A 16,088-nucleotide genomic window follows, 5' to 3' on the forward strand; every position below is an offset into this window, starting at 1 on the left:
GCACAGGAGATACAGGCTTGATCCTTGGGTCAGGAAGATCCCCTGGAGGAGGAAATGACAAACCACTCCAGTAATCTTGCCTGGAAAATTCTATGGACAGAGAAGCCTGGCAGGTTCATTCCACAGGGTCACAAGGGTTGGGCATGACTGAGCACGTGGCACGCATTGCATCACCAGGCTCAAGAAAAAAATCGCTCTGTCAGATCAACAGATTCAGAAGCACTGAACAAAACCCGAAGCCGCTTTAAGTACTGGAGATCCAACCAGTCCGTCCTAAAGGAAAGCAGTCCTGAATAAGCATGCAGTTGGTTGGCTCAAACGGTAAAGCATCTGCCTGCAATGCGGAAGACCTGGGTTTGATCCCTGGGTTGGGAAGATCCTCTGGAGAAGGGAATGGCAACCCACTCCAGGACCCTTGTCTGGAAAATCCCATGGACGGAGGAGCCTGGTAAGCTACAGTCTGTGGGGCTGCAAAGAGTCGGACACCACTGAGCAACTTCACCTTACCTTAAAGCCCCTTTATGATAAAAATTCTCAGCAAATTAGAAATAGAAAGACACTTGAACTTGATAAACAATAGCTACAAAAGACCTACAGCTAGCATCATACTTAATGGTGAGAAACTTCCCACTAAGGTCAGGCTCAAGGCAAGAATATCTCCTATCACCACTGCTTTTCAACATTGTATTGAAAGTCTAGACTAAAGCAGTAAGTAATATATTGTACTATAATAATAAATATATTATATGTAATATTATATATTGTATAATACTATAATATGACATAATATATATTATTATAATATAATAATATATAACATTATAATATAATATATTGTATATAATATAATATTGATTAATATTAATTATTAGAAAATAAATTGGAAATGTTAGGATGGCATTTTCATATTTGAATGTTTTAAAAATCTTCAGCTATTTTAATTTTTATTTGTGATGGCTAATTTTTGCTGTCAATTCGACTGGCAAAAGGGGTGCCCAGGTAGCTGGTAAAACTATTTCTGGTTCTATCTATGAGGGTGTTTCTAAAACAGATTAATGTTTGAATCAGTAGACTGAGTAAAGAAGTTGACTTTCACCAACGTAGGTGGGATGGATCACCAAACCCCTGGAGGTCTGGATGGAGAGTGTAAATCCGCTCTGTGCTTCAGTGGGATATGGGTGCTCTTGGTTCTTGGGCCTTTTCAACAAATTCTGCTGGAAAGTTATATTCACATGCGCAGAAGTTGAATTTACCCGTTCACAAAGGTTAACTCACAGTGGATCATAGACCAAAGGGTAAAACACAAAACTATAAAGTTCCTGGAAGATAACATTGGAGAAAATCTAGAAAACTTTGGTTTGGTGACGACTTTGTAGATAGAACATCAAAGGCATGATCTTTGAAAGAAAGAATTGATAAGCTGGACTTCATTAAAATTAAAAACTTCTGCTTTGTGAAAGACACCATCAAGGGAATGAAAAGACAAGCCACGGACTGGGAGAAAAAAATTTACAAAAGACATAGCTGATAAAATATTTACAAAAGACATACCTGATAAAATATTTACAAAAGACATAGCTGATAAAATATTTGCATGGCCAAGAGAGATCATCTCTCTTATGTCTTTCATTTTAAAGGCACAGATCCTATTCATGAGGGCTCCACCTTCACGACCTAATTATCTTCCAAAGGTCCCATCTCCAAATACTATTACACTGGGGGTTAGAGCTTCAACGTATGAACTTCGGTGGGGGTGGGTGGACACAAACCTTCAGTTCATAGCATACGTGCTCTCCTGAAAGAGAAGAAAAGGATGGCATCTTAAGGCAAACTTTGAGAATTATAATAGCCATAGGTATCTCCATGAGAATGTGTCCTGAGCTTGAACATTGCTTGTCATACTTGTTGACGTAGGGGGAGGAAAAAAGTTGAGAATTAATGAACTATCGCAGCTAATGAAGTCTCTATGTTAGAACATGAAAAGTTGTCAAAGCAAAATTACTTGGAATAAAATCACAGAACAATGATCACAGAACATGATCAAAGGATTAAAGAAAACCAAGAGTCAAGGTCTGTTGGCATTAACACCCATTCCTGTGCTAGAATCCATCAGATCCCAGGCCCAAGCTTGTAAAAACTTCTTCCTAAAAATAAATTCTGCCCTTTAGGTTGAGAGAAACGTTTTCTGTTTTATGTGAATATTTCTGAAAACTTCAGATGGCAAATTTAAAAGCAGCATCAAAATCTTTCAGAGTAATGAAAGTCTGACAAAATTACATTCTTAAATAAATATTTCCTTTGCTTTATTCTGATGATCCTATGTTTATTTCTGGTTTATTCTTTTGAATGAGAAAAGACCAAGAGGATTTTTACCTATTCAAGGCAGGAGTATGAAATAAAATTAGTCTTATGTCTGGGCAAGGATTTGGTAAAGCATATTATCACTAGAAATCCTCCACCCTTCTAACTGTATGCTACTTTGTAGATCATACACACATCTTCTACTCATTCAACAGCAAATTTGTGTTTGTCATTTGCAGCAACATGGAAGGATTCAGACAGCATTATGCTAAGTGAAGAAAGTCAGACAGAGAAAGACCAATACTGTATGATATCAGTAATACATGGAATCTGAAAAAATACAGCAAACTAGCAAATGTAAGAAAGAAGAAGCAGACTCACAGCTGCAGAGAACAAACCAGTGGCTACAAGTGGGGAGAGAAGGGGAAGCGGCAACAGAGGTTAAGAGGTACAAGCTATTAGCTATAAAATAAACTGCAAGGATTCATTGTACAGCATGGGGAATATAGCCAATATTCTGCAGTAAATGTCCATGGAATATAACCTTTAAAATTGTGAGTCACTATACTGTATAAATACCTGTAACTTTTATATTGTATATACAATAATATTGTATTGCAATTACATTTCAAAAAAAAAAAAAGACAAACCAGCAAATGTTGAAGTACCTACTGTGTGTCAGATGCCACTAGATGCTAGGGGGATAAAGACAGTCTTCTCTTGTCTCTACTTGTTGAAACAGAAACAAGCAGTGCTTGGATTTGAGCACCAAATACAAGTAAAACTTGAATAAGGGTGAAGCGGAATAATGTCACTCTGCCTAGTTACGGGCCATTGTCAGGTATAAATTCCAAAGGAGCAGGCACCGTGTGTGCCGTTCACTTATTTTTTTAACCCTGAGCACCTGGACATTTTCTGGTATATGATTGATGCCCAATTAATAATTGTTGAATGAGTGAATGAGGACTAGCAATAAGACCAAAAATGGTTTTACAAGCATAGTAGTAGAAGATGAAAAAGTATTTGAACTGCCCAAGATCCATGGAGAGTGGAAACTTGGAAGCACAGAAATAAAAATGGTAACACCGGTGGATGTCTGAGTTTTAAACACTGTTGGGTTGCTACCCATCTTTGAACTGATCTCAAGCTCAGTAAGGCATGGGAAAGAAGACATATTGGTTTTAAAGATATATTTCTCTTTTTAAAAATTTATTTAATTGGAGACTAATTACTTTACAATATTGTATTGATTTTGCCATACATTGACATGAATCCATCACGGGATACGTGTTCCCCATCCTGAACCCCCTCCCACATCCCTCCCCATCCCATCCCTCTGGGTCATCCCAGTGCACCAGCCCCAAGCATCCTGTATCCTGCATCGAACCTGGACTGGCGATCCATTTCATATATGATAATATACATGTTTCAATGCCATTCTCCCAAATCATCCCACCCTCTCCCTCTCCCTCAGAGTCCAAAAGACTGTTCTATACATCTGTGTCTCTTTTGCTGTCTCGCATACAGGGTTATCGTTACCATCTTTCTAAATTCCATATATATGCGTTAGTATACTGTCTTGGTGTTTTTCTTTCTGGCTTACTTCACTCTGTATAATCGGCTCCAGTTTCATCCACCTCATTGGAACTGATTCAAATATATTCTTTTTAATGGCTGAGTAATACTCCATTGTGTATATGTACCACAGCTTTCTTATCCATTCATCTGCTGATGGACATCTAGGTTGTTTCCATGTCCTGGCTATTATAAACAGTGCTGCGATGAACATTGGGGTACATGTGTCTCTTTCAATTCTGGTTTCCTTGGTGTGTATGCCTAGCAGTGGGATTGCTGGGTCATAAGGCAGTTCTATTTCCAGTTTTTTAAGGACTCTCCACACTGTTCTCCATAGTGGCTGTACTAGTTTGCATTCCCACCAACAGTGTAGGAGGGTTCCCTTTTCTCCACACCTTCTCCAGCATTTATTGCTTGTAGACTTTTGGATAGCAGCCATTCTGACTGGCGTGAAATGGTACCTCATTGTGGTTTTGATTTGCATTTCTCTGATAATGAGTGATGTTGAGCATCTTTTCATGTGTTTGTTAGCCATCCGTATGTCTTCGTTGGAGAAATGTCTGTTTAGTTCTTTGGCCCATTTTTTTACTGGGTTGTTTATTTTTCTAGAATTGAGCTGCAGGAGTTGCTTGTATATTTTTGAGATTAGTTGTTTGTCAGTTGCTTCATTTGCTATTATTTTCTCCCATTCAGAAGGCTGTCTTTTCACCTTGCTTATTGTTTCTTTTGTTGTGCAGAAGCTTTTAATTTTAATTAGGTCCCATTTGTTTATTTTTGCTTTTATTTCCAATATTCTGGTGGGTCATAGAAGATCCTGCTGTGATTTATGTCGGAGAGTGTTTTGCCTATGTTCTCCTCTAGGAGTTTTATAGTTCCTGGTCTTACGTTTAGATCTTTAATCCATTTTGAGTTTATTTTTGTGTATGGTGTTAGAAAGTGTTCTAGTTTCATTCTTTTACAAGTGCTTGACCAGTTTTCCCAGCACCACCTGTTAAAGAAATTGTCTTTTCTCCATTGTATATTCTTGCCTCCTTGTTGAAGATAAGGTGTCCATAGGTGTGTGGATTTACCTCTGGGCTTTCTTTTTTGTTCCATTGATCTATATTTCTGTCTTTGTGCCAGATATAGTTCTTGAATCCAGGGCCAATAAAAACACATCTTTGCAGATATATTTCCTTTTGTCAGGAAACAAAAATCAGATCCATGTCTCTCTTTTACTTCTTTGCCAAAAAGTAAAACAAGGCTCAACTGTTAACTCCAGCTGCAGCTCAACTGTGCATGTAGGTGCTAATATCTTCCCATCGGCGTGTAGTTAAGCCCACACATGGCTGTGGGGAATTCCCTGGTGGCCAGGTGATCAGGAGTCTGGGCTTTCTGTGCCATAGCCCAGGTTCGATCCCTGGTTGGGAAATTAAGATCTTGCAAGCCGTGAGAGGCAGCCAAAAAGAAAAAAGCCTCCGTGCAATACGTATGACAAGAACACGGCACGGCCTCAGTTACGAGGAGGAGCTCACGGGAGTGCCAGTCTTAATCCCAGAATCTCCTGGTGTCTAGAGGTAGGGCCATCTTGCTGTGTATCTCTGCGTCCTAGTGGTGTGAGTGAAGTGAGGGAAGGCGCTCAGTCATGTCCAACTCTGCGACCCGATAGACTGTAGCCCACTAGGATCCTCCATCCATGGAATTTGCTAGGCAAGAGAACTGGAGTGGGTTGCCATTTCCTTCTCCAGAGGATCTTCCCGACCCAGGAATCAAACCCCGGTCTTCTGCATTGCAGGCAGACGCTTTACCGTAAGTGGCTGAGAACTCTGGAGCCAGAGTCAGATTTCTAATTCTGGTTCTGTCATGCATCATATTTGCTCCCCCATCCATAAATGAGGGATAATGTTTGTATTTACTTCATAGGATTACTGAAAGGTAATACATAAAGAAGGCTTGTGTAGTTTCCCCGCACATAGTAAGCATCTAGGAAACTTTTAATATTTTTGGTTATAATCAGCAGAGTCTTCATTGCCAACACAGCATAGAGATTAAGACCAAGCTCCCTGGGGTCAGGTTGCCTGGGTTTATATTTTAAGGCTTCTACTTTCTTGCTTCTTTTGTGAGCTCAAACAAATTAATGTCTCTGACTTTAAATGTCCTTACTGTTAAAATGAAAATACTGATGGCATCCATGTCAGAAGATTTTGTGAGGAAAATTAAATAACTCATCTTTCACAAAACAAAATCTGGCAGATAATTGAACACTCAATAAGTATTGGCTCTTCTAGTAATGAGGACCTACTTACTCCCTGGAGTTCACAGTCTAATAGGAGTCAAAGCGAGGTGTAACAAATAATTACAATATACATGGTAAGCGCTGATAGACACAACTATCATGTGTAATGGGAGTATAAGACAGGCTTGTTTATGTAGAACATTAAATAAATGATCACCTAATTGATAGAGTTAGCAAAATATATTTACTTGGGTGCTCTACAATCACTTAATTATCTGATTGGAATAACAAATATTGATAAAGAAGAGGAAACCCTGCTAGAGAAAATAAGCATTCTCTTAAAGAGATGGCTTTGTTTTGATCATAAATGAATTAGATGCATTTTATTTATTCCCGGTTTCGTAAAAATTCATTCAACTGTGATAATAAAAGCAAATCTGGCTCTTACTTCATAAAGGCAGAAAATATACTTAATTAAGATGGCAAATCACAACAGTCTCCCTGTAAACGTGCTATTTTCACAGCTTGGCTCATACCTCTTCTACCAGCACCTAGTAATTCTTTGTGTATTTTTGTCCTCAGAGGAAGTCGCTGCCATTACCTCAAACTGAGTCTAAGTAGGTTGCGTGCACTCAAGATTTCTGGGCTCTTTCTTCACATTCACTAACGCCATCTGTGCACCCTGGTCTTTCTGTTCCTACCATTTTGATTTCTTTTTCTATGACAATACTGAGAAAAAATCCAAAAACAGAGACCCATTCTTTTGGAAGTCAGGAATGTTTAAACCAAAGTCATCAAAACCAAAGTAGGCTTGATATGCATTGGGGGTTTCACAGTGGTGCACAGAACTGTCATTACATAAAGTAATGATTACTGCTGTTGGTTCTGTAGATATGATGATGGGTGGAACGTTCTGGTTACTGGAATTCGAAACATTTGAAACTGTAGAAGACGTTGCTTGGTTTTTCTATTATTCTATTTGCTCCTTAGCTTTCTTCTTGTTTTTCAGTTCAGATTTGCTTTGAAATGCTTTTTCCTTGCCCTTTCTTCCTCTTTGAGAGGAATGTAAAAGTTTACAGTCACTGTCCATGTGTATGATGAAGGTACAAACTCCAACCAAGTCAACGGAAGCTTTTCTCTGCGAGGTAGCAGATGAGTTTGGACTTCATGTGCTAGAAACATCTTAACAAAACGGAAGGACTGTTCCCACTGCAAATAATGCCCTGAATCTGAGGGAAGAAAAGACTTATTTTCTTAAAGAGCCTAACATCAATCGGTTTTGGATCATTCATGAAAAGAGGTCTTGAGAACATGCTTAGACTTCAGCTTAACACTGCATGAAAAAGAAGCCACGTGGTAGTAATTTTGCTCTGGTACTAGCTGGAGTCTTTTCATCCCTCTGGACTTCTCTCCTCTGACCGCAATATCAAGGTCCTTGTGGTAATAAGACGGCTGCCAGCAGCTGCAGCCCTGCCTCCTCCCATATGCAGGAGAAGTTCAGCCTCTTCACTGACCTGAGCTAAGTCATGTGGTTAGGCTGGGGGAGCCCCACCTAGACAGATGATGTGCTCTTCTCTGAGCCCTAAATATTAACTGGGGGAGGATGGCTTACACAGGAAATGTATGGCATTGTTAACAAATGAGCAAAAAAAGATGAAATGGGGTAGTAGGAACTCAGCACAAAATAAATCCTATCTATTGGTAAGTGATAAAGTGAAAGTCGCTCAGTCATGTCCGACTCTTTGGAAGCCCACAGACTGTATAGTCCATGGGATTCTCCAGGCCAGAATACTGGAGTGGGTAGCCTGTTCCTTCTCCAGGGGATCTTCCTGACCCAGGAATTGAACTGGTGTCTCCTGCATTGCAGGCTGATTCTTTACCAACTGAGCTATCAGGGAAGTCCTGATAAGTGATAACCTGTCACTTAACCATCAGTTAACATGTTGAGCACTTACTAGTTGCCAAGTAATGTTGCATTTGCTCTCAAAAGAAAGTAATTTTCTGTTTCTCTCTGTTTCAGTAACCAATATAATTAAACAAGTTTTTTTTTTTTTCCTCCCACTCACTTCAGACTGATACTTAAAACTCCGTATACTTGACCAAAATTAAAATAGTAAAATACTAGAGCCTGAAAGATTCTGGAACTTTTTTTATAGAGATAGCTACCATGGTGCAGAATTCTCCAAACCATTTTAATCAAGGTCTTCTATGAATAGAAAACTGTTGACTTTGTGTGCATTACTAATGAACTATAACCCTCTACTACAGTTTTTAATATATTGTACATCTTATATTAAATGTACATTAACACTAGAATCACAGAAGAATGTTTTGAAGATGAGTTAGATAATATTTTATAATGTCTTACTAACCATGACTGCTTCGTGTTATCATTTGTACAATAGTCACTTTGCGAGAGTCATCGCTAACAATAGTGAATGAAAACCAGTAGTCCCGATGTCCTTTTGATAATTTCACATATTTGGTCAGCTTATTCCCAGTATTGCTTAAATAGACTTTTAAAATATCATACAATATTGCTAGTAGAGAGCTAGTAACAATTCAGAGAAAGGGTCATTTCTGCCATTTTCTGATTTGTTTGTAAGAAATAAGTATTGATTTATTATTGGTTTTATTGCTAGATTATTCATATTTGCTTCAGTCTGCTAGAGCAAACTGTTCTGTTGCTCACAGAAACCTTTGTAAACTACTGTTCTTTCTGTAATACTTTCTGTAAAATAAGACAAAAATAACTGGCACTTAGCCTCTGTACTGAGAGTAGCGGTCCTCTGCTGGGGACCACCAACTCTTTCTTCAGGTCCCATCTCACATCCTAAGTGGTTCAATGGAGGGCAAGCGTCCATCTATGTATTAAATATTTTTGAAGATAATATTTTTCAGTTTTTAGATAAAGATAAAAATAAGTACTAATGTTCTTGCTCCCCCGATTTGGGAACTACCTGGGCAGTCCCTGAATGGACCAGTCCTACATGGGAGTCCAGTGGCTAGGGGCACAGAAAGAGAAGAGACAACCACGGTACATATTCTGTTCATCTGAAAAGTGAAGATTATGAGGTTGTCCTCATGGAATTTTTGTGAGGATTACATGGGATAATTATCTCAGTGCTGAGCAACCTTTTCTGAAGGTGCAATAATGTATCACGATTAGGATCTGGTGTGGTCAGAAGTTGGACTGTGTGTGTGTGTGTGCTAAGTCACTTCAGTCGCGTCTGACCCTTTGCAACCCTACGGACTGTAGCCCACCAGGCTCCTACCTAAGCACAAAACCCAAGGCTAGAGTTTGCCAGTGGTATAACCTTGGGCAGGTCACGTATGCCCCCCAGTGCCTTGTTAAGTGGTACAATAATATTAGTGGCACAGTCTTCCAGGATTGTTTTGAGGAGTAAGTGAAATGACATTTGCAAAGTTCTTAGTACAGTGCCTGATATAAGGAGCCCTCTGTAAGTGTTAGGCCTTGTTGTCATTGTCATTCCAAGGATCCAATTCAGAAAAATAAAAAGTTCTGCTGACAGCTATTTTCATTCATAATGAACATAACCATACAATCCTTGCTTCCAAAATGCATTTATATATCTGGGACTTCCCTGGCAATCCAGTGGTTAGGACTGCATGCTCTCAACTGCCAAGGGCCTAGACTCGATCCCTGGTCAGGGAAATAAGATTCCACATGTGGCATGGTGCAGCCAAAAATTAAAATTATACATATAATTATGCATATTATATATATATAGTCAGAAAGGAAAAAGAAAGTGAAGTCACTCAGTCCTGTCTGACTCTTTGTGACCCCATGGACTGTAGCCCACCAGGCTCCTCTGTCCATGGGATTTTCCAGGTAAGAATACTGGCGTGGGTTGCCATTTCCTTCTCCAGGGGATCTTCCCAACCCAGGGATTGAACCCAGGTCTCCCGCACTCCAGGCAGATGCTTTGCCATCTGAGCCACCAGGGAAGTCCCTACAATTCAGAGTAACTACTCCATCATATAGAATAACAGTTACAAAGGAATTCTCTAAAACCCTTTCAGGGGCTCTGAGAGGTCAAAGCACTTTCATCTGACAAAGAAGTTAGTTTTCTTTTGCACTCTCATTCTTCTATGAGTTTCGAGTGGTGCTTTCCAGAGATTCCATATGTAATATTACAACAGACCAAATGAAGAAGCAGCCATGAGAATTCAGCTGTCATCTACAGAGCCAGATGCTACAGAGATTTATAAAAATCCCCTTTACACTTTCCTCCCTGGATTTTTTAAATTGGAAAATCATTTTTCATAAAAGTATGTCTTTTATGTAATGAACCTTTTGCTTTTAAATGAATTAATAAATTCATAATTTTAAAAGTTCTTGGCTTTAGTTTCTAATAAAGTAAATTTTCAGTGCCAGGGAAATCCCTCCTGTCCATTTTCACATCAGATTGTTTGTTTTTTGATGTTGAATTGTATGAGCTATTTACACAGGTTGGGTATTAATTATCTGGGGGCGATTCTTAACAATTTTTGCGTAAATGGAGTCCTAAAGCCCAAAAGCTTGAGAGTCGCTAATACAGAAGTTGTGGATGAAAAAAATTAACACCATTTTTAGCCATTAAAATAGCGATACTTTCTATTCTCTCAACATGAAAGTAAACCCCAGGCTGTGCATGCGTGAGGGCCCAGTTGCTCAGTCACGTCCGACTCTCTGTAGCCCTCCAGGCTCTTCTATCCATGGGATTTTCCAGACAGAGATACTGGAGTGCGTTGCGGTGTCCTCCTCCAGGGAAATTCCAGGCTGTGGCATAAGGTTAAGCTAAGTTCAGGGCTGGATGAGGTGGCTCTGGGATGCTGTCTAAAGCACTGAGGATACTGCCCAGTAAGGACCAAGGGAGCTGCAGAAGGTATACTGTACCGCAGAATCATGGTGGCTGAGAAGTGACATGCTTTATTAAACATCCTGCTGCAGGTTACAGGCTGTTCGAGATGGAGACGGAATACTAAGGGGAATGTTCATTCCTCCTCTGAATTTTTATCTGAAGGTGAGATTTCAGATAACAGATTTCAGAGATTCTTAAGATTCTATTCCTGCTTTACAATTCCTCTGAGATGCAGTGGAAGTGATAGAAAAAAAATCATTATGAAACATTTGTTTATTAAATTGCAATTTCATTTGAATCTTGCTGTGCATCTCATTTACCATCATGCATTTATCTAGACCTACCAAACAGAGGCACACTATTGACTTCCCATTTGTAAACTATGCAACTTAAAGACATCATGCTTTGTCATATTTTATAGATCCCCTTACAGAATTGCCCAACCTCGAGTCTGGATTTTCCCCATACAATGTCTTATACAAATGTCACATTGAAAACATTTGGGTGTCATTTCGTGGGCTCTGAAGAGCTCCAATAGCGTAGTCCTGTAAGTTTTAGCACAGAAAAGAATTCAGTGAGAGGCAAAGTGATAGATAAGAAGTGACTTATTAGAACAGGATGCCTGTGAGGCTTACAAGCAGATGGGCCGGGGTGCCCCGCCCTGAAAACTTACTGGGCTGTGGGGAGGGGGAGAAAAATTCCTGTGTCTTTCTTGAGTAGACCTCATGACTCATCATCAGCTCCTCCTCCCAAGAGTGAGGTACTTTGGGCTCTGGGAAAAACTGGCAGAAAGGTTTGCAGTTCGACATTTTCAGGAGGAGATTTTATGAGCCCAATTCTTGCATCTCCTCACATCTAGAAAAGCACTAAAATCTTTGACAGTGATGTCTGCTCCTCGTGAATTGCAGCACATTCATGAGCCTAGCAGCAGCCTTCTGCGAATATATATATATATGCTTGATTGCATGTACTCACCCATCACCAGAATCACATATATACTGATCTTTCCTCCTCCCTCTTTGGAGCGATTTCTCAGAGCTATCTGAAATGTGTTTCCTGGAATACAGTTCTCATTTTGCCCCAAACAGAACTTAATTCACCACTCGTATATTGTGTGTCCTTTCAGTCAACGATATTTAGGTTTTTAATTTATTTATTTTGAGAGAGAGAGATTGTTAAATACATGCATATAGGAGCAAGGTCACCTTTGTTCCCTTCATCTCTCACCTCAGATCATTGAAGCTGACTGTAACCCATCAACTAGTGAAAATTAACAGCTAAGGAGTCTCCACTCTGATTGTTATCTCAACCTGTTTAAAATGCATGCTGGGAGTTAGTCACAATTCTCTTTGAAATCAGTTTTTCAAGGTGATATGGGACAGTGCCTTATTCAAGTTGGTGAGGGGTGGGGAATAATTTATTTTAGTCTTTTTTTTATTAATAGTAGTAGAAACCACGTTAGAGTTTTCACTGCTGCCTTTAGCTCCCATGAATTCTAAGGATATTCAAATAATAATGGCTGTCAGAGTGTCATAGGGAATTTTGAGGCAGCTTAATCCTCTGCCAGTACAGGCAGTTCTAAAGCAGCTAATAATTTAATAATGTTGTTTTTGTCTTGCAAAAGTGGTCTGTAGGATCAATTTGCTTGCAGCCACAGAAGGTGAATGCTTTCATTTGTACCCTGTAGCTTTCCTCCGGGTTATAGTTGCTACAATGATTTATAGAAAATAGTTTTTAAGAAGTAGGTTCCATCTGCTGTGCTTTATGCAGAAAGTCTCAAAGAACTGACTCATTTGGAAAGATGCGGATGCTGGGAAAGATTGAAGGCAGGAGGAGAAGGGGACAACAGAGGATGAGATGGTTGGATGGCTTCACTGACTCAATGGACATGGGTTTGAGTAAACTCTGGGAGTTGGTGATGGATGGGCAGGGAGGCCTGGCATATGGCAGTCCATGGGGCTGCGAAGAGTCAGACACGACTGAGTGACTGAACTGAACTGAACTCAGAGACAAAAGTATGGTTTGTAAGAGAGGAAAAATAATTTTCTGTTCGGTCTTCCCAGTTTGGGGCTGAGAATCCCTCTATAATAAAAGACAAATTAACAGGAGGAAAAAAAATGTAATAATGCACAGATATATGGGAGCCCCACAGGATATGACACTTGAAAGGTAGCCAGATAGTTGAGGCTTATACACCATCCAGGGCTTCCCAGGTGGCACTAGTGGTAAAGAACCCACCTGCCAATGCAGGAGACATAAGAGGCGCGGGTTGGATCCCTGGGTCCGGAAGATTCCTTGGAGGAGGGCATGGTAACCCACTCCAGTATTCTAGCCTGGCAAATCCCACGGACAGAGGAGCTGCAGGCTATGGTCCACAGAGTGGCAAAAAGTCACGCACGACTGAAGCAACTGAGCACAGACGCACGCAGATACCATCCAGAGCTAAGGAGAGCTGTATGGGCCGGAGCGACAGAGCAAGGAAGATGACTGACCTCGAAGGGGAAAAGAGGACGTATGGGGTAAACCAAGATTTCCCTGGAGAAGTCCCCCAGGGTAAACTTCTCTCTGATAATGGCTTGCTTCTGGTATGGCCCCCTTTCTAATATAAATGTCTTTTACAAATGTAAATTTCCTTTATGAGAAAGCTAGGTTTTACTCAGCTTTCAGAGCTCCTCCTGGGTCAGCAGTTATCAGCTGAAAACAGGTATCAGCTGACAAGAATCCTTAGATGAAGAAGCATAGTGGGGGGAGCACGCCCTGCTCCCCGTCTGGTGATGTCCGCAGCCCAGCAGAGCATCAGGTTGGCTATAGGTCAGCCAGGCTTGCACAGTCTGTCCTGATAGCCTCCTGCAGTCCTGGCTGGTGACTGCTGCCCTTGAACTGCAAACTATAAATTAGGCCTGTGACTTGTTCCTACACGCTTTGCCGTGTAGGTTTGTTAACACTTACAGCTGACTCACTGGAAAAGACCCTATGCTGGGAAGGATTGAGGGCAGGAGGAGAAGGGGATGACAGAGGATGAGATGGTTGGATGGCATCACCGACTCAATGGACATGGGTTTCAGTAAACTCCAGGAGTTGGTGATGGACAGGGAGGCCTGGCGTGCTGCAATTCATGGGGTCGCAAAGAGTTGGACACGACTGAGCGACTGAACTGACTGACTGACACATTCACCACTTTTATTTTTTATACTTGGGAATTAGCACTACTGTTTGAATTTAACACGTCGACTTGGCCTCTGAGGTTATACTTACATACCTCTCTGATTGCTATTGTGGCTGGATGGGCAGTGGAACTTGCCCATATTTAAATTCTTAGGTATAAAATGGCTCATTTCCTTTCCCCTCTCTTAAATAATGCATATGGTTGACAGTTCTACCGGGCCGGCTGTAAACAGCTCTGGGTTCAATTACAAATGGGAGCAACTGCTGTGTAAAACCAGATAGGCTGGCTTCTCACTGTCATCTGAGTGCCCTAAAGATAAAACAAGGAAAGCCTTATTGGAGCTTAGAAAACCCTCCAGGAAAACTTATTTTTCCTGGGGACGGGGCGGGGGTGGGGGCAGGTGGGGAACAGTGAAGAGAATCAAAATGTCCTCCGTGAAAACTTGAAGTCAATAGACAGACATTTTTCAATGATGAATAAACTAGGATCCCTTTTGTCACCTCAGGCACTTTTTAAAGGAAGGGAGGTCCAAAAATATTCATGCTTTTTCACGAACCATTGCTGTGTTTTGTTTGGCTCAAACTCTAAGAAAGTAACTTAAGGTCAAGTAGATATGGTAAATATACCAACTGTGGCTAAGAAGTTACCCAGTAACGTGTCAATGCTTATATTGTAACATGTCTCTACTCCCAGATTTAGTCATGCATACAGAGAGATTTACATGGACCGATTTCTTTCTGATTTTGGCCTAATAGGGCTTTTAAAATCCCTTGATGTATGATTATGCACCATCCACTCACTCATTCAACAAATATTTATTGAGGTGGCTGCTCTGTGCCCAATGCTATTCCACACGTATTGAATTCTGCACCCCAGATATCAGCAACGGAAACCTGCTGACAAGATCAAACTAAGTGTATTTAGTTTATTGGGAAGAGGCATCACCAGCTTGACCAAACTGCAGCTGTGCCTCTGATGAGGAAGGCAAGGTTGGCATTTAGTAAGAATTGGAAGCTTGATTTAAGGCAGGTATATCAAAATTCTCCAAGCCAGGGTTCAGCAATACGTGAACTGTGAACTTCCAGATGTTCAAGCTGGTTTTAGAAAAGGCAGAGGAACCAGAGATCAAATTGCCAACATCCGTTGGATCATCGAAAAAGCAAGAGAGTTCCAGAAAAACATCTATTTCTGCTTTATTGACTATGCCAAAGCCTTTGACTGTGTGGATCACAATAAACTGTGGAAAATTCTGAAAGAGATGGGAATACCAGACCACTTGACCTGCCTCTTGAGAAACCTACATGCAGGTCAGGAAGCAATAGTTAGAACTGGACATGAAACAACAGACTGGTTCCAAATAGGAAAAGGAGTACGTCAAGGCTATATATTGTCACCCTTCTTATTTAACTTATATACAGAGTACCTCATGAGAAACGCTGGGCTGGAAGAAACACAAGCTGGAATCAAGATTGCCAGGAGAAATATCACCTCAGATACACAGATGACACCACCCTTATGGCAGAAAGTGAAGACGAACTAAAAAACCTCTTGATGAAAGTGAAAGTGGAGAGTGAAAAAATTGGCTTAAAGCTCAACATTCAGAAAACAAAGATCATGGCATCTGGTCCCATCACTTCATGGGAAATAGATGGGGAAAGAGTGGAAACAGTGGAAACAGTGTCAGACTTTATTTTTTGGGTCTCCAAAATCACTGCAGATGGTGATTGTAGCCATGAAATTAAAAGATGCTTACTCCTTGGAAGGAGAGTTATGACCAACCTAGAGAGCATGTTAAAAAGCAGAGACATTACTTTGCCAACAAAGGTCTGTCTAGTCAAGGCTATGGTTTTTCAAGTGGTCATGTATGGATGTGAGAGTTGGACTGTGAAGAAAGCTGAGCCCTGAAGAATTGATGCTTTTGAACTGTGGTGTTGGAGAAGACTCTTGAGAGTCCCTTGGACTGCAA

This window comes from Budorcas taxicolor, chromosome 14, assembly GCF_023091745.1.
Source record: "Budorcas taxicolor isolate Tak-1 chromosome 14, Takin1.1, whole genome shotgun sequence".
Taxonomy (NCBI): Eukaryota; Metazoa; Chordata; class Mammalia; order Artiodactyla; family Bovidae; genus Budorcas; species Budorcas taxicolor.